The following is a 16,946-nucleotide window of genomic DNA, read 5'->3' as shown; positions in this document are numbered from 1 at the left end:
CAGAGAGCCATTACTTAATTACAAAATTGGATTTTTAAGAAAATCTTTTATTATTGTATTTCCATATTACACACACACAGAAATTCAACCTAAAGCATCTGAAGTCATTATCTCCAGCCCTGCCATCTCCTGAGCTTCAGACTGGTATTTTTATTTGTCTTCTGGACATCCCTTAGACATTTTTAATTAAATGTGTCCTAAAATAATTCTTTTCCCCACAACCTGCTCCATCTAAGATCCTGGTATTTTCATCCTTTAAAATGCAGTTGGCAGCCAACCTCTCCATGGAAATGTCTATTTCTCCTTCCTTACCATCTTCCTGGCCCATCTGAGAAGTGAATCTGTCTTTTTAACAGCTCCACACATAAGAAACATTAGACAGTTGGTTGACTTGAATCACTCCCTTCTTGGAGCCCAACATTATCAACTGAGTCTGGGTGCTTTGTTTTCTGTATTGCTCAGTGATTCTAGCATGCTATAACAACTCAGGACTTCCACCTCAAAACCCCCACTCTACAAAAGTCTCGGTTTCTTTGAAAAACCTCCAGCTTCAGCTTTCCTTAGCAACTCAGTGTTGTTACAGTATTATTTGTGAGGGTCAGGATGGAGGGTGGAGGTTGGGAGTCGAAGGTTAACTAAGGCAGCCAGGGTACATTGAGGTGCCTCTAGCTACTGCCCTAGAAAAAGTATTGACGTACTTGTGATCACCAATGAGTGGGCTGAACTGCTGAGTCGGCGTCTCCAGGCAGAAGTTTTTAGTGTTTGAACTCTTCATTTCAGCCTAGCAACAAAACAACAGTCGCCAAGGCTTGTGAGAGTTTAGGTCCAAAAGAACAGGAGAGGTCCCACCTCTTCCTCCTAAGTCAAGTTGGGAAAGTCCAAGTTAAGAGAAGCAGCAAAACTGAAAGTAGCAGGCTGAGTGGGTGTGTTTGGCCCAGAAATCAGTCCAGAGAGTCAAGTTCTTTTGGATTTCAGGATCCTGAAACAAGTTAGAAATGGCTGCCTGCAAATGCCCCAAATGAAGAAAAGGAGGGTGAAAAAGTCACACTTAAAGGGAGCTGCCTGAAGAGCAGTCCAGTTTTCAAAAACTAGTTTCTGTATACATACGAAGTCCCATGGCCACAAGCCCCAGTAAGCATGAAGCTTCTTCCGGCTTTCATGGTGGCTAACCCTTCCTCGGTGGGTGTGGTTAAGAAGACTTCACTGAAACTCCAGCGAGCAAATGTCAGGGCTCTCTCCCGCTCCTCAGTGGGCAGGTAGAACAGAAGCACCTCACTTGCATGTGTGCTGGATCCTGAAATGCTAAGGCCTGCCTGGTGTTTCCCAGCACTTTGTACTTTACCCATAACTTTAGTTTTTCTCTTGTCAAGCATCGACACAACAGCTCTTGGTCTTTTACCCCTTTTCCCCCCAAACCGTTCTGAGTCAGAACCTCCTGTTTAGGGATGGCTTTCAATTCCACAGATAATTATTGAGCATATTGGGGGAGGGGAGAAGTAGATTTCTGACTAAATTGGCAAACCTACAGCCTAAAGGAATTTTTTTTGTGTGTGTGTGGATTCTCTCTTGTCTGTATTCTAGGGGTGTGGCAGGGTGAGGGTAGGTGGAGATTGCATTCTTTGGGGAGGGGGGAATTAGCTTTTTTAAGTTACCTAGAGACATCTGGGAACAATAGGTAGGAACCTAGGGAGTAGGGGAAAAAGAACTTTGTATTTAGAGGTAGCATGATATAGTAGAACAATGTCAGATGTCAGCAGAGACCTAGATTCAAATATTTCATCACTAAGTATTTACAAGTATGAGCAAGTCACTAAATCTCCGAAGGGAAGGATGGGAGGGAATAATTTACACAGAACCTACTATGTGCCACAGGCGCGACAGATTTTCGATTGAAACAATAATCTGGGCTCCCAGTGCCTCATCTGGAAAATGAAAATAATGCTGAAGTATGGCACTGCTTAGCCACTGAATATTAAAGGGACCCTAGCCCACTGGGTGGATCTTCGATGATCGATTTATGGCAGGACTTGGACAAAACAGCAGGGAATGAGAAAGTGCCAGTAACCTTGAGAGCTACACCTTGAAGGATTACCATCGAGATCACAGGTACAATAAAGGATAAACAATAGCAGTGGTATCTACCTCCTAGGGTAGTTGTGAGGGAAAAATGGGATCATCTTTAGAGGATTTTATAAAATTTAAATATGTCAATGTCATAGGTGACACAGTGCCTAGAACAGTAGGTACTTCATTGGTTGGTGAGGGTGGGGTGAAGGTGGGGTGTATACATAGCATTTCCTAGATACAAAGTTAGTTATGGAAAAGCAAGAACTAATTTTTGTCTTTGTGCCCTCAGAACTGGGCAGCTAGGTGGTACAAAGGGTAGGGCACTGGAAGACCAGAGTTTAAATTGAACCTCAGATATTTACTAGCTGTGTGACCCTTGGACAAATCACTTAACTATTTGCCTCAGTTTTCTCATCTATCAAATGAGTTGGAAAAAGGAATGGGAAAGCACTGCAGTATCTGTCAGGGAAATTCCAAATATGGTCACAAGAGTTGGAGACAATTGAACAAAAAATTTAGCTACTCTCATTACTTTCTGCCCTTCATTTCCTTATCTTCTAAGGATAAACAAGTAAATCAGGGGGAAAATGTTCCTATAGGTCGGAGAACTGGATAGGTTTTAATTTTTACCTTCATTAGATACCTTTGAAATAACTGGAGTTGTTGGCTACTTCTCTGGAGGTGTTTTAGGTGCCTCCTAAAATGACTTCCCTCCCTCCCAAACGAGGGAATTAGGGCTTTGCTTCTCTCCTCCCCTATCATATTTTGTATTCATTTAATTGTTTGAATATTGAATCCCACACATATTGAGAATATAAACTAGAGGGCTCCAAGTCTTTTCCTTTTTTGCCTTTAGACTCCTGCCGCTTACATAGTAACCCAGCACATAGTAGGTATTTAATACAAGATTGTCAGATGATGCCAGAAATCCCTTCAGAGAACACTCTCTTCCTTGCCCTCTGGGCCTTCCTCTTCTTTTCTCAGTCTCCTTTGTTGTCATCATCCTGTACTTGCCCACTCAGTGGAGACTGGCCCTAAGATTCCAGCTTTCTCCCCAGTCTATGATCTCACCGTCTCCCTTGAGAGATCAATTGTTAGTATGCAGATAACTCCCAAATCTGTATACTTCACATTAATTTTTGCCCTACCTCCCGTCCCCATTGCACCTCCACCTGGCTGAGCCATAGGCATCTCAAACTCAACATTTCCCCCTTACAACCAAGTTTTTTGGTTTGTTTTTTTAATTTTTTTTTTTTTACAACCAAGTTTTTACTTTTATTTTCCACTATCTGTTCAGGGGGCACTGCTGTCCTTCCAGTCTCTGCAACTTCAAGAATCATCCTTGACACTTCCCCCCCCTCTCACTCCTCTCTATAGAATGAGTTATCAAGTCATATCTATTCTTCCTCATCTCACATCTGTCTTTCCAGTCACACAGGGACTCTGCCCCAGTTCAAACCCTTATCTGCTCATACCTAGAATATTGCAACAGCCCCTGCTTTCAGGTTCCCTGCTTTCAGTTTCTCTCTTCTCAAATCTACCCTCCAAACCATGGTCCACTGATATTCTTAAAATACAGATCTGACCCTGTCCCCCCCCTACTCCTAAAACTTCCTATTGCTTCTAAGATAATATGCAACATCCTCAGCCTGGCATTTAAAGCCCTTCACAATCTGGTCTCTGCAATCCAGTCTTAATCATAGGAATTATTCCTCTTCACACATAATGTCTCTGTCAAATTAGCTTCTTGGCTATTGCCTGTATGTAATAGTCTATCTTCTGTGTGGGATCCCAGTATTTGTGAGGTACTCCCTCCTCTCTCTTTTAGAATCCCTGCATTCCTTCAAAGCACAGCTCAGGTATCCTCTCCCACACAAGGCCTTTTCTGGTTCTACCAGTTAGCATTATTTTCATTTTTTAAATTACTTTCACTTATTGTCTATCTACATGGTGTGTCTCTTCTCCCATGTCAGCAGAATGTGAATTCCTTGAGGACAGGTCCTCCTACTAAGTGCACATAGGCAGAAAATGGATCTAAATCATACAATATTCCCTCATCTACTACAGAAATAGCTTCCTTTAATAAGCCTTTGTTTATCACTCTCAAGCCAGGCAGAAACATGGGGAGACATACTCTCACTAAAATTGTCTTGTACAGAGTTGACTTGAAAAAAGGATTTCCTAAAGATAGTAATGTTTACTGAATGCTCCTTTGTGTGGATTTTTATCAAACCCTGAACCCCCGGCCATTGGAAATATCTGCCCGACAATCCACTCTATCAGGAGCCAGTTATTGAGCACCTACTATGTGCCAGATACTGCCATGGGTGAGAGGGATATAATTATAATAAATGAAACAATCCCTTCTTTCAAAGAGCTCACATTTTCACAGGGAGACAATATGTATATAATTTATCAATCACAACTATAAAATACAATACAGAATACATAAATACTGGGTAGCCTGAGAGGGACAGCATTAATAGCTGAAAGAATCTGGAAAGGCTTTGTACTTCCTATATATAGGTGGTGTTTGAGCTTTATCATGAAGGTAGAAAGGTTTTCTACATGGTGGAGGGTGCATCCCAGATCTCAGAATCAGCCAGGGCAAAGGCATGGGGACAGAAGATGGAGGAAGAGAAACTTAGAGGTCAGTTTAGCTGCCTTGCACATCTAGCAAGGGGAAGTAACATAAGGCTGTGAAGATAAATGGGGACAAGGTTGTGAAGAACTATATCCCTAAACAAAGGAGGCTAGCAGGAAATCACTGGAACTTACTGAGTTAGGAGAGTGACATGGTCAGATTTGTACTTAAGGAAATTCACTTTTCTTGAATTGGGAAGAGGCTAGAGTCAGGTAGAACAGTTAGGAGGCCTTTGCAATAACCTTGGTAACAGGTAACAAGGACTAAGGGGGTAGTTGTGTGAATAGATAGAAGGGGTTGGATGCACAAGATGTTGTAAAGGTTGAAATGGGAAGATTTAGCAATTGATTGGATATGTAGGGAGAGAGAAGTCAGGGTTACAAATCTGGGAGACTAAAAGAACTTTGGTGCCTTTTCAGGCACCAATAGACGTTTGGGAGAGGGCTAGATTTGGGGAGGAAAAGTAAGTTCTGTTTCAGAACATTGAGTTTGAGTTGTTGAAATGTCATCCAACAGCCAATGGTGGTGCAAGACTGAAGCTCAGGGAAAGAACTAAAGCTGGATAGGTAAATATGTGAACCAGCTGTAAAAGATGATAATTAACTCTGGGGAGCCGGTGAGGTCACTCAGAGAAAAGAGTAGGGACCTAGATAAGAGTCTTGGGAAATTCACTCATTGTTAAGTGGTACTTAGTCAGGATGATAAACCAGCAAAACAAGACTTAGGAAGGGCAGATAAGAAAGAGAATCAGGGAAAACATTGAGTAGGAGAGCAGATAGGTTGAAAAGAATGAGGCTTAAAAAAAAAAAAAAAAAAAAAACCCATCAGATTTAATAAGACATCATTGGGATCTTTGGAAAGAGCAGTTTGAGTGATAAAGTCTAATATCAGTTTAGAAAGAGCAAAAGGAAGAGGAGAGTATCCAGATTTTGACATGAAGTTTGATGGATAGCTCATTGAGTTAGTTCATCAGTACATATATAATAGACAGACACCACAAATGGACAATAATCTATGTCCACAGTGAAATAGAAGGGAAAGAGCAGGCTGAATTGCATTTGACAAGCTCCATGTCTCGAAATCCTATGCTTTCAACATTGATTTTCTTCTAGTGATTTCATGTGGCTCTGGTTCACTGAACACAAGTCTTTGAAAAATCAAAATTATGAGTGGCTCAAAGCACAATAAAGAGATGTCCACATACCACATTCACTACCAGTGGTAACTTTTGCATCAGAAGTGGCTTAAAGATATTATTGCAGATTTAAGGAGATGGGAAAGGAGGTGGACAAATCATATTTCAAAAGCAAGTGTTAAGAAATAAACGCCCTGCCCCTCATAGTGTGTTGTTAGGCTCAAAATGTTTAAAAGATGTAAAGAAGATGGGGATATGTCATTTTGGGCAAAGCTCTACTGGACGGAGGGCTTCCATTATGGGAAGGCATCCCATTAGAAGACAAGGTATGGAAGAGCTCTGATCTGCTTAGATAGAAGGAGTCCCCATGTCACTCAAACACCTGTCCCAGGGAAATTTCTCCTGGAAAGGATAATACTGAACGCTTGTTTTACCAATGTGTGGAGTGAATTTTGGACCCTCTAGAGAGAACTTTTCTAATACATAGATCAGACTTAAAAAATAAGTTGCCTTTTGAGGAAGTGACTTCCTTAGGAGAGAAGTGTTCAAGCAGGGGCTAGACAGCTGCCGGAAAGGGATCTTGTAGACAGGAGCAAGTAGTATCACTGCAGAAGGATTTTTAGGAAAAGACTGACTTCATTTGATAGAATTCATGTAATGTAGACCAAGGTTTCTTAAACTTTTCCCACTTGCATTTTTGTGTGACCCCAGGTATATAGATAAAGTAGGTATACACATCAAACATTTACTAATAATACATTTCATGGCCCCCACATTCATTTATGAAACCCTGCTATGGGATTGTGACCCACAGTTTAAGATGCTGGGATGTAAAGGAAAAACTATTGAATGTAGAATTAAGGACTTGGGCTGGAAGCCTGGCCCTGCTGCTTACTATATGTGACCCAGAGGTGTGACCCACCTTGCTGTGACTCATTTTCCTCAACTTTGAAATAAGGAAATGGGATTAGATCATCTCCCTTGGGACTCCAAATCTTATGATTTAGGAATGGGACTTAGACTGGATAGGTAGCCCATAAAGAGCCTTCCTTCTCTCAGGTTCTTTGTTTAGATCTACCAGAGAGGTCAACTGACTGCCTTTATCTACCTCCAGCAAAGCTCACTGTTAATTCTGCTTTATAGACATATCACTTAGGCTCATTACTTTAGAAGTAGAATTACCTTAGATTAGAATTGCTTAAACCTTTTTATGTCATGAGCTCTTTTATCAATCTGGTAAAGCCAATGGACCCCTTTTCAGAATTTTTAACTCAGAAAATAAAGGATTTCAAAGCAAACCAATTATATTAAAATAATCATCAACATAACAAAAACAAAAAAAAAAAGGACCTACAAGTTAAGAACCTTTGCCATAGAAATTCTTTAGTACTGTCCCTTCATTTAACAAATGAAGAAATCGAGACCTAAAGAGAAAATGACCTAAGATCACAAAAATGTAAAGATTTACATTACACAGCCTTCTTTCCCTCCACAAACCTCTCAGGGCCCCTTCCCCCCACCTTCTCAGAATCTTGCCTCCTATAGCTGAGTGCTCTGCTTTTCTCCATCCTCCTCATCCCACATCAGTCAGGCCTCTTGCTCTATGATCTCCTCTTTCGCCCCTCTCTCACTCAGAGATGTTTTTTTCCCTCAAAATGTTTTGTCTTCAGCCTTTGATAACTATCCCTCACCTCTTAATGCCTTCTTCCCAGAAGGTTTTCACAACACTATTTTCTCCTGGTTTCTTCCTTATCTGATTTCTCCTCAGGATTTTCAACCAAGTCTCAACCACTACCTGTGGGTGTCCCACGGGGCTCTGTCCTGGACCCTTCTACTCCTCTCTGCTGTTTCCCTTTGTAATCTCATCACCTTCTGTAGATTCCTGTAGATTCGATTATCGTCACGAGCGGATGATTCTCAAATATTTTTATCCTGCCCTAACCTCTCTCTTGCCCTCTAGTCTTGAATCTCCAAGTTCAGATATCTCAAACTGGATGTCCAGAAATGTCTTAAACCAGAGAATCCAAAACTGAACTCCTTCTGTCCCCCATCCCCATCCCGCCTTTCCTCCAAACTTCCCCATGCCTGTTGAGGGTACCCTCCCAGTCCCACAGGTCCACAAACCATAGTTTATTCATTTATATTTATAACATATGTTACTCTTGCCTACTTACTCTCATTTCTTCCCATTTGTTGCCAAGTCTTATAATCTATCTTTGTAATGCCTCTTGGATATGGTCCCTTCTCTCTCTAATGCTGTCACCACCTTTGTCACTTCACACCCGGCTATTCCAATAATAGCTTGCTTGCTGTTGGTTTACCTGCCTCAGTCTTTCCCTATTCCAATCCATTTCCAACTTGATTACTAAAGTGTCCTTAAAGGACACTTTATCCTTCTATTCAATAAACTCAGCTGGGTCCCTCTTACCTCTAAGCTCCAATATATAATCCTCTGTTAGGTTTTTAATGCCCTTTACAGCCTGGCCTCTCTCTTTTCCAGTCTTCTTAGACCCTACTCTTCATACTGGGATCCTTGCGGGTCCCTCCTACCTTGAACCTTCTCCCCTTTCACCTTTGCCTTATGGTATTTCTGGCTTTCCTTCAAGTCTCCACAAGAAGCCTTTCCTAGTTCCTTTTAATGCTAATGCCTTCCCTTGGACATGATTTCCTGTTTACCCTGATCATGTTTGTACCTAGTATTAGACTATAAGCTCCTTGAGGGCAACAACTGTTTTTGCCCCAGAAAGGCAGCCCTTGTCAATCCTTATTCACTTGACCCAGGGGCCATTCCCCTGGTAGAGACACAATATACCCAAGTAATTAAAAGATAGGGAATAAGGGGGATAAAAGAGATCAGAACACTGGTCTGTAATAACCTGAAAAGGGAATGAACACAACAGCTGACTTGATCTCTTTATCATAATCTCTAACCCTGTCCCAGGTCAATTTAATGATTTAAAAGTGTGTGCCTTGGAATGGAAAGGTCTGGCAAGCAGTCATGGATTATCTCTTTGACCTTGCAGATTTCAAAACAGAATTGAACAGTTAGGACAAGACTGTAGGTTCAGAGCATCAACTTGAATTGGCAAGTTTGCTTCTTCAGGAAGTTGGTGTGCAGCAGCCCACATAGACCTCTCCCCAGCCATCTTTCCTTTTCTGTGGCCTTCCTCCCACCCAGCATCTCCACAAAGAGAAAAATAAACCTAATTTTAACCTACAGTTTTGACTGGAGATTATGACTCTCTGGCTCACTCCCTGTATTCAGGGTTAAGTAATCCAGGGAAGAGCAGTCTCTGTGCTATCAAACAGCTCAATAGAGTAGTGGAAGAGTTGCTTTTTCCCCTTCTAAATTTCTGTGGGAGATTCAGCTCCTGCTATTCCCATCCTGGATCAAGAAACCAGTTTGCTCTGGCTGCCCAAACCTCCCCACTGGCTGCATTCTTGTCCATGAGCTCATTGTTTTGGCTTCTGTGTTTGCTCCTATCCACAGCAATGGCAAAGGGCCCAGCCAGGGCCCCCAACTAGCTGGGGCTGCATTCCTTTCAGGATTCCCCGCCCCCCAACATCCTTCCTATCCACCCACCCCATCACGTGGTCCTATGTGTTATGTATGTGTATTGTCAAAGTTTCCCTGGGACAAGGTGTACAGGGCAAGAGACGCTGAGAGTCCAGACAAGGAAAAGAATGTTGGGTTTTATTGAAGTCCAGACTCCAGACCGATTCCCGTTTTTGTTGTTGTTGTTTTTTTGTTATCATTCGGAAATGATCATCCTCCAATTGTCTTCAACCTCCTCTCCCCCCCATAAGTAACTCCTGCTCTGTTATATAATTTGGTGCACTCACAGCATGCGCAAAATACATAAGTAACTTCTTCAAGCTTCCTCTTCTTTTCCCTCAGCCTCTGAATATATTCATTTCCTCCACCTCCAGTTTGTTTGTTTTTCTTTCTTGGTCTGGAAGAAGATACAGGTTTCATAGTTCTGGCCCTCCTGTGCCCGCTCAGACTGGGATGTTTCCCTGTAGGTGTCATCTGGCCTTAATATTTACCTTGTCCTGAATCTTGCACCTCTGACCTGACAGGAAGCCTTTGTTCAGGTTTTATTTGAGGCCTTTTCTGGAGGTTGGGCAGATCTCTTTGAGGCTTGGGAAGTGATGGGAAGAGTGTGTGTTTCAGTGATCACTAATTTAATAAAAATTCACTCATGCTGCCATTTATGTTGTGACCAGTGGGTTTGGATGATATGCTCCCCCAGGGGCTCTGGGTTTCCTGCCTACAAACTGAGGGGGATGGGACTCAGAACCTAAGTTGCTTTCTCTCCAGCTGCCCCTCCCTAGTGTAGAGTAGATAAACAGCTGGACAGCTGGGGAAGAACAGCTGTTGGGTTCCAGCCTTTGTTAGTGCTGAGCATGGCTTGTTGATTTCTACTCAGTCCCAAGGCTCAGGTGGGCAGAGCAGCATATGAAGGGGTGCCAGGCTGGGCGGCAGCAGGAGAGCCCCCCTGCTGCTGCGTGAGCTTTGGGGTGGTTGTCTGCTCTCAAGCAGCAAACAGGCCTCAACCTCATGAGGAACAGCCGGCCTGGGCTGTGGGAGGTGACGTTTCAGCTTTTCTCAGAAATCCCTGATGAGATGGAGGCCAAGAAATACCACAGAGACAGAAGAGGGAAATAGCATGTTGAAATGACTTTGGTAAATACTTGCTTTTCTGGGCAAGGGGGCTGGGAGAAACTGGCATATCTTTTCCACAGAGGAAGAACTAAGGGTCTCTCTCTCTCTCTCTGCCTTCCCCACTCCCCAGACCTTCAGAGAGAGGAGGAGTCCAGGGCACTGGACTCTCACTAAACCACCAAGGGGATGTAAATGTTGATTATCTCAGGAAGGGGTCATAGATGTGGCTAACTAGATGTGCACAGCGGCTTGAGCCCTGGCCTGTAGTCAGGAAGAAACGAGTTCAAATTCACCTTTAGACATTTACTAAACATTGTGTAATCCTGGTTAGGTAGGTCATTGAAAGTTCCCTCAGCCCCAGTTTCCTCCTTTGTAAAATGGAGATACCTCTCAGGGTTATGAAGATAAATTTAAATGATACCTGTAAAAAAGCTTTGCAGTTTCTAAAGGGCATTATTTATAGAGGACAGTAAAGAACCAATAATAATCATAGCTCACATTTATCCAGTGCTTTATGCTTTAAAAAATACTTCCTCTACAACAATCTCACGGGACAGGTTTTGTTGTTCAGTCCGACTGACTCTCCATGACCCCATCTGGTGTTTTCTTGGCAAAGATACAGGACTGGTTTGCCATTTCCTTCTCAGGCTCATTCTGTAGATGAAGACTTCAGGCAAATAGTGACTTATCCAGGATCACACAGAAAGTGTCTAAAGCTGGATTTGGACTCATTTTCCTGATTTCAGACACAGTGCTCTATCCACTGAGCCACTCAGATGCTCCATGGACGGGTAGTGCATATATAATATTCTAATTTTGATATTTAGGAATTTGAGGCTCACTTCTGCAGGGATCTTACTACAGGGTCTTGTAACACATTTCAATGTCTTGCATGACTCCCTAGATTTCCTCATCTGTCAATGAACATAATATTGTATGTTTCTTTCTCAGAAGGCAGTTGTGAAGATCAAATGAAATAGCTAACTTTAAGACAAAAAAGTAAAAAAAAAAAGACAAAAAAGCACCACAAAAATAAGGCATTAATAAAGTATCATTCATGGCGGTTAAATAACTTTCCTGTCACAAATTCCACAGAGACACCCAGGAAGAGCTTAGCAGGAAGTTGAGAAAACACAGAAACCAGTTCTTGACAATAAGTCAATCAGCACTTAGGGGCTATACTCTGTCAGAGTCCAGGAGGGGGGTGCCTGCACTTGCTTTCCTCTCATACTCTTCTTAATTAGCCCTCTACAATGCAGCTTCTGACCTCATCATTCCATGAGACTGTTCTCTCCAATGTTACCAGTGCTAAATCTAAATCTAAACTGTCAAAACAATGAATGGCCTTTTCTCAAACTCCTCTGTCCTCCAATGCAGGCATTCAGCACTTCAAGGCTGGCCCTTCCTCTGGCCTAACACAGATCCAACCATGTCATCCCCCTACTCAGGAAACCTAGTAGCTTCTTATGGCCTCCAGGATCAAATACTACATACTCAGTTTGCACCCAAAGCCCTTCATGACCCAGCCCTCTCCTACTTTCCAGTCTTCTTATTCCTTCCTCCCTGACATAAACATTTTGCTCTATGACACTGGTCTCCCAGCTGTCCTAGAGACTGGACGCTCCCATCCTGCAGCCCTGGGCATTCTCTCTCTGTCCCCCATGCCTGGAATGCTCCCCCCTCCTTCTCTGCCTCCTTTCCTCTTCCTACTCCTTAAAGGGGGCATCCCCCAAAGGTCTCTTCTGGGTCTTCTCTCTCTCCAGTCTTTCCTTGCCCACACATCCACTTTGATGGATTCAATATTGTCTCTGGGTAGATGACTGTCGTTTTCATCTTCTCTATCAACTCTTCCCCAGAGCCTTAAGGGAGCTCCCTGCTAGATCTGTCCCCCTGTGCTCCATGACTTCAAACTTAAAATTCCAACTACTGAACTTATGTGCCCTGTAAAACTTGTCCTTACCCCCAAAGTCAATGTTTCTATTGGTGACGCTGCATCCTCCCATTACTTCAGGATCATAACTTCAGAAGCTGTCCTTTACAATCCCCTTTTCCTTACCTTTTCCCCTAAAAGTCCCACAATTTAAATTGTATTCTCATAATTTTTCACACATCTCTCCCTCTTTCCACCTGTAAAAGCAATCCAAAGCAGGCCCTCCTCTTTTCTCTTGTGGGTTATTGTAGCAGCCTCTTCACTGGCCTGCCCTCCTCCTCCTTCCTTTCCAATCTGCCTGAAATTGTGGCTCTGTAGAAGGCTCACTGGATCTGGAGATCTTGGGTTCAGATTCTAGCCCTGCTACTACCTGGGTGACGTCAGACAAGTAATAACTTCATCCGGCTTTATTGTCTCATCTGTGTGATTCACTTTTCACACTGCTACTCCAAATAATCTTTTTTTCCAACATACTTCATATATCACTTCTTTATGGAAAAACCCTTGGTTCCCTTCTGTCAGTTAAATAAATACACTCTTGATTTTATTATTCCAGGCTCTCCACAAGGTAGTCATTTGCCTTTCCAGCTTTATTTCCTCTCCTTTTTTTAAACCACAAACTAGATCCTTTGTCTTTCGAGCTTTATTTTATATTATTATTATTATTATTATTTTAGCTGCTTTATATGTATATGTATGTGAGGCAATTAGGGCTAAGTGACTTGTCCAAGGTTACACAGTTAGTAAATGTTAAGTGTCTGAGGACCTTGAACTCAGGTCCTCCTGATTCTAGGGCCAATTCTCTATCCACTTTGCCTTTGAGTTGCCCCTTTTATGTTACTCTTTAGCCAAACTGGGCCATTGTCATCCTTCCCTTCCAAGTCCCTATATCTTGAGCTAATGCCATTGCTCAAAGCAGCTTCCTTCAAAAACCTACAATGCAGGTTGCTTTTTCACCTTCTCAATAAAGCCTTTCTTACTCCCCTTTTGCCAGCATCCCCATCCCCCAGTGAAAATGATCTTTTCCCTCCTCAGATTTCTCAGAGCCCTTTGCCTCCCTCCTCTTTCGCACTTACCACAATATTTCTTTATCAGTTATTTGTGTATCCATCCTTCCCTCCACCTAGTTTGTAAATTCCTGAGCTCTGTAGTCTATCTTTTTATCCTTAAATGTTGTCCAAAGTGCCCGTATATAGTAAGTACTTGATTAATATTAACATATTAAATTGAATAGCAGTCTAAAATAGGTCCTGAGTTTCATTTCTGTAACCAGAGTGGAGACAAATAAAACTTTTGTAGCCAGGTAGACCAGGACTTCAGCCAGATGGGAAAATTTCTTGACCCAAGAAGGCTCAATGTTCCTTTTTGTAAATTCTCTGCCATGTGGAGCCCTTTGTAGATCACCCAGTCACAAAGGCAGAGCTGGTGCTGGGCAAGGTGCTGGGGGTCCTGGGCCTGTTTACTACCCCCAGGGCTAATCATTCCAGAGTAAAAAAGGCAGTTCATTATGTGATAAAAGTGACAAGCAATGGATTGGGAGGGGGAAAAAAAAAAAAAAAAACCTGAAATAGAAGGAAGAAGGACCACTAAATCCAGGGCAGATTATCACTGAAACCTTACCCTCTTGGGAAAAGCAGCTCCTTTGAAAGGACAAGTGATAGGTCTGGGAACATTTCATCATCCTACTACTAGTTTAGACTGGAAACAAGCATCCAGAGACACAGATCATCCCTTGTCACAGTCCCCCAACCCAACTCTCTTTTATATAAAGCAAAGAGGTCCAGCTCCATGTGGGGCCTTCGAAGGTACATATTACCTTGAGCTTTGTTAGCAGCTTCCAAATCCTAGGACATGAAACTCTCCCCATGAGAAGACCCTCCAGAAGTGAGCTCATCATTTCCCTAACTTCTGAGGCTTCTTCTCCAGGCTAATCGAGAGAGGGATAGATCTGGGGAAAAGGGACCCAGCCTTTGTTCTGCCCCTTCACCCTGCTGATGCTTGGGCCAGCTAGTTCGCCCCTTTTTGTTGGCAGCTGGGGTAGCTCTCAATCTGACTTTATTGGAAATTCTTGCCCTAACTTCCCTCTCCTGGAGTCTTCTCACTCCTCCTATGGCTAAAGAGATGCTAGATTCCAAAGCAATCCCAACAGACTTTGGACAGAAAATGCTATTGCATTCAGAGAAAAAAAAAAACTAAGGAGACTGAATGTAAATCAGCCCATGCTGTGTTCACTTTTTTTTTTTTCAATTTTAATTTTATTTATTTTTTATTTATTTATTTATAATATTATCCCTTGTATTCATTTTTCCAAATTATCCCCCCTTTCCCTCCACTCCCCCCCCATGACAGGTAATCCCATACATTTTACATGTGTTATAATATAACCTAGATACAATACATGTGTGTAAATACCATTTTCTTGTTGCACATTAAGTATTAGATTCCGAAGGTATAAGTAACCTGGGTAGATAGACAGTAGTGCTAATAATTTACATTCACTTCCCAGTGTTCCTTCTCTGGGTGTAGTTATTTCTGTCCATCATTGATCAACTGGAAGTGAGTTGGATCTTCTTTATGTTGAAGATTTCCACTTCCATCAGAATACATCTTCATACAGCATTGAAGTGTACAACGATCTTCTGGTTCTGCTCATTTCACTCAGCATCAGTTGATGTCTCTCCAAGCCTCTCTGTATTCCTCCTGATGGTTATTTCTTACAGAGCAATAATATTCCATAACCTTCATATACCATAATTTACCCAACCATTCTCCAACTGATGGACATCCATTCAACTTCCAGTTTCTAGCTACAACAAAAAGGGCTGCCACAAACATTTTGGCACATACAGGTCCCTTTCCGCTCCTTAGTATTTCTTTGGGATATAAGCCCAATAGCAGCACTGCTGGGTCAAAGGGTATGCACAGTTTGATAACTTTTTGGGCATAGTTCCAAATTGCTCTCCAGAATGGCTGGATTCTTTCGCAACTCCACCAACAATGCATCAGTGTCCCAGTTTTCCCACATCCCCTCCAACATTCATCATTATTTGTTCCTATCATCTTAGCCAATCTGACAGGTGGGTAGTGGTATCTCAGAGCTGTCTTAATTTGCATTTCTCTGATCAGTAGTGATTTGGAACACTCTTTCATAGGAGTGGATATAGTTTCAATTTCATCATCTGAGAATTGTCTGTTCATATCTTTCGACCATTTATCAATTGGAGAATGGCTTGATTTCTTATAAATTAGGGTCAGTTCTCTATATATTTTGGAAATGAGACCTTTGTCCTGTGTTCACTTTTTAAAAAAATATCTCCCATGGCTTTTCCCTTTTGCTCTGATTTTTCTCTCCCAACATGATTTAAAGCAATGTGTATTAAAAATAAATAAATTTAATAGAAAAAAAAAAAGATGCTAGACTTGGAAGCAGAACACTTGCCAGTGCTGGATATAATTTTCAGATTTAAGCCAAACTGTATCTCTTACTGACAGATTCGGATTCAGGTGCTTTACCCAGCTCTCTAGTTCCTGGAAGTGCTCGATCTGGAAAGGGTGCTTTATTTAAATAAAAGCAGCTTCTCACCACCTGTCAAGGACAGACACTTCCTCCCCCCTTACTCCTTCACTTCACTATCGGGCCTATCTCTCAGAGAGATAAGTACTCAGGGGGAGCAGAAACAGGAACTTGTCTTCAGTCCCCCCCCAAAGTAGTTTCTCCTAGGGGTGAAGAGAGGAAGGGTCCCTAGCATATCTGCCCTGACTTGGTTTGCCTTTCCTAGTGCTGCTAAATGGAGAAGTCTGAATACCGAGCAAAACTTTGTTGGGGGAGGGAAAGAGAAGTGAAAGCTGATGCGGTTGGGGGAGGGGTGAGTGGAGCTTTCATATACATCTTGGGCTCGGATTCCACCCTGTACTCTTCCACTCTGGTTGATCAAGCTCCTCCTGATTCTGATTCCAGGCCCAGATCCCCCAAGTCGAGATGTTTTCTCCCCAAGACCCCGCCTTAGTGGAGGGGCTGAAACTTGGGGTGTTGCTGGCTTAGCACCTGGAAGGTACTTTGATTGTAGCTGAAGGTAACTGGGGAAGAGTGAATAAGGGCTTCGAAGGGTAGGCCTGGCCAGGGCCTTGAGAGATCACCCCTCCCCCCTCCAGCTGTGGGCACCTGCTCCTTTGGGACGCCCAGAGCTAGGGGGTTCCCCCAGAAGCTAAGTTTAGCCCCAAGGCCCCTGCCCAGCTGGGTTTTTACCCAGGGGACAGAGAGAGATCTGAGGGGGAGGGGACGGGAATCCTTGCCAAGCTGGGCTCCTGCAGCCCCGCTTCTGTGTAACTACATATACTTGAACTCCCCCACACCCTCTGATAGCCTCTCCTTCCCACAAGGCACAGGGGCAGGTGGCAAAGTCACCTTTGAACATCTAGCACACATTGAATTTCCCTTGGCAGAGTCCTCCATTTGGACTTCCAAAATGTTTTGATGCTTTCTCCAAATCTTTCCCCGGGTTCC

This window comes from Sminthopsis crassicaudata, chromosome 4, assembly GCF_048593235.1.
Source record: "Sminthopsis crassicaudata isolate SCR6 chromosome 4, ASM4859323v1, whole genome shotgun sequence".
NCBI classification, from domain to species: domain Eukaryota; kingdom Metazoa; phylum Chordata; class Mammalia; order Dasyuromorphia; family Dasyuridae; genus Sminthopsis; species Sminthopsis crassicaudata.
The sequence above is the reverse complement of the archived record's forward strand: the minus strand, read 5'-3'. Positions refer to the sequence as shown.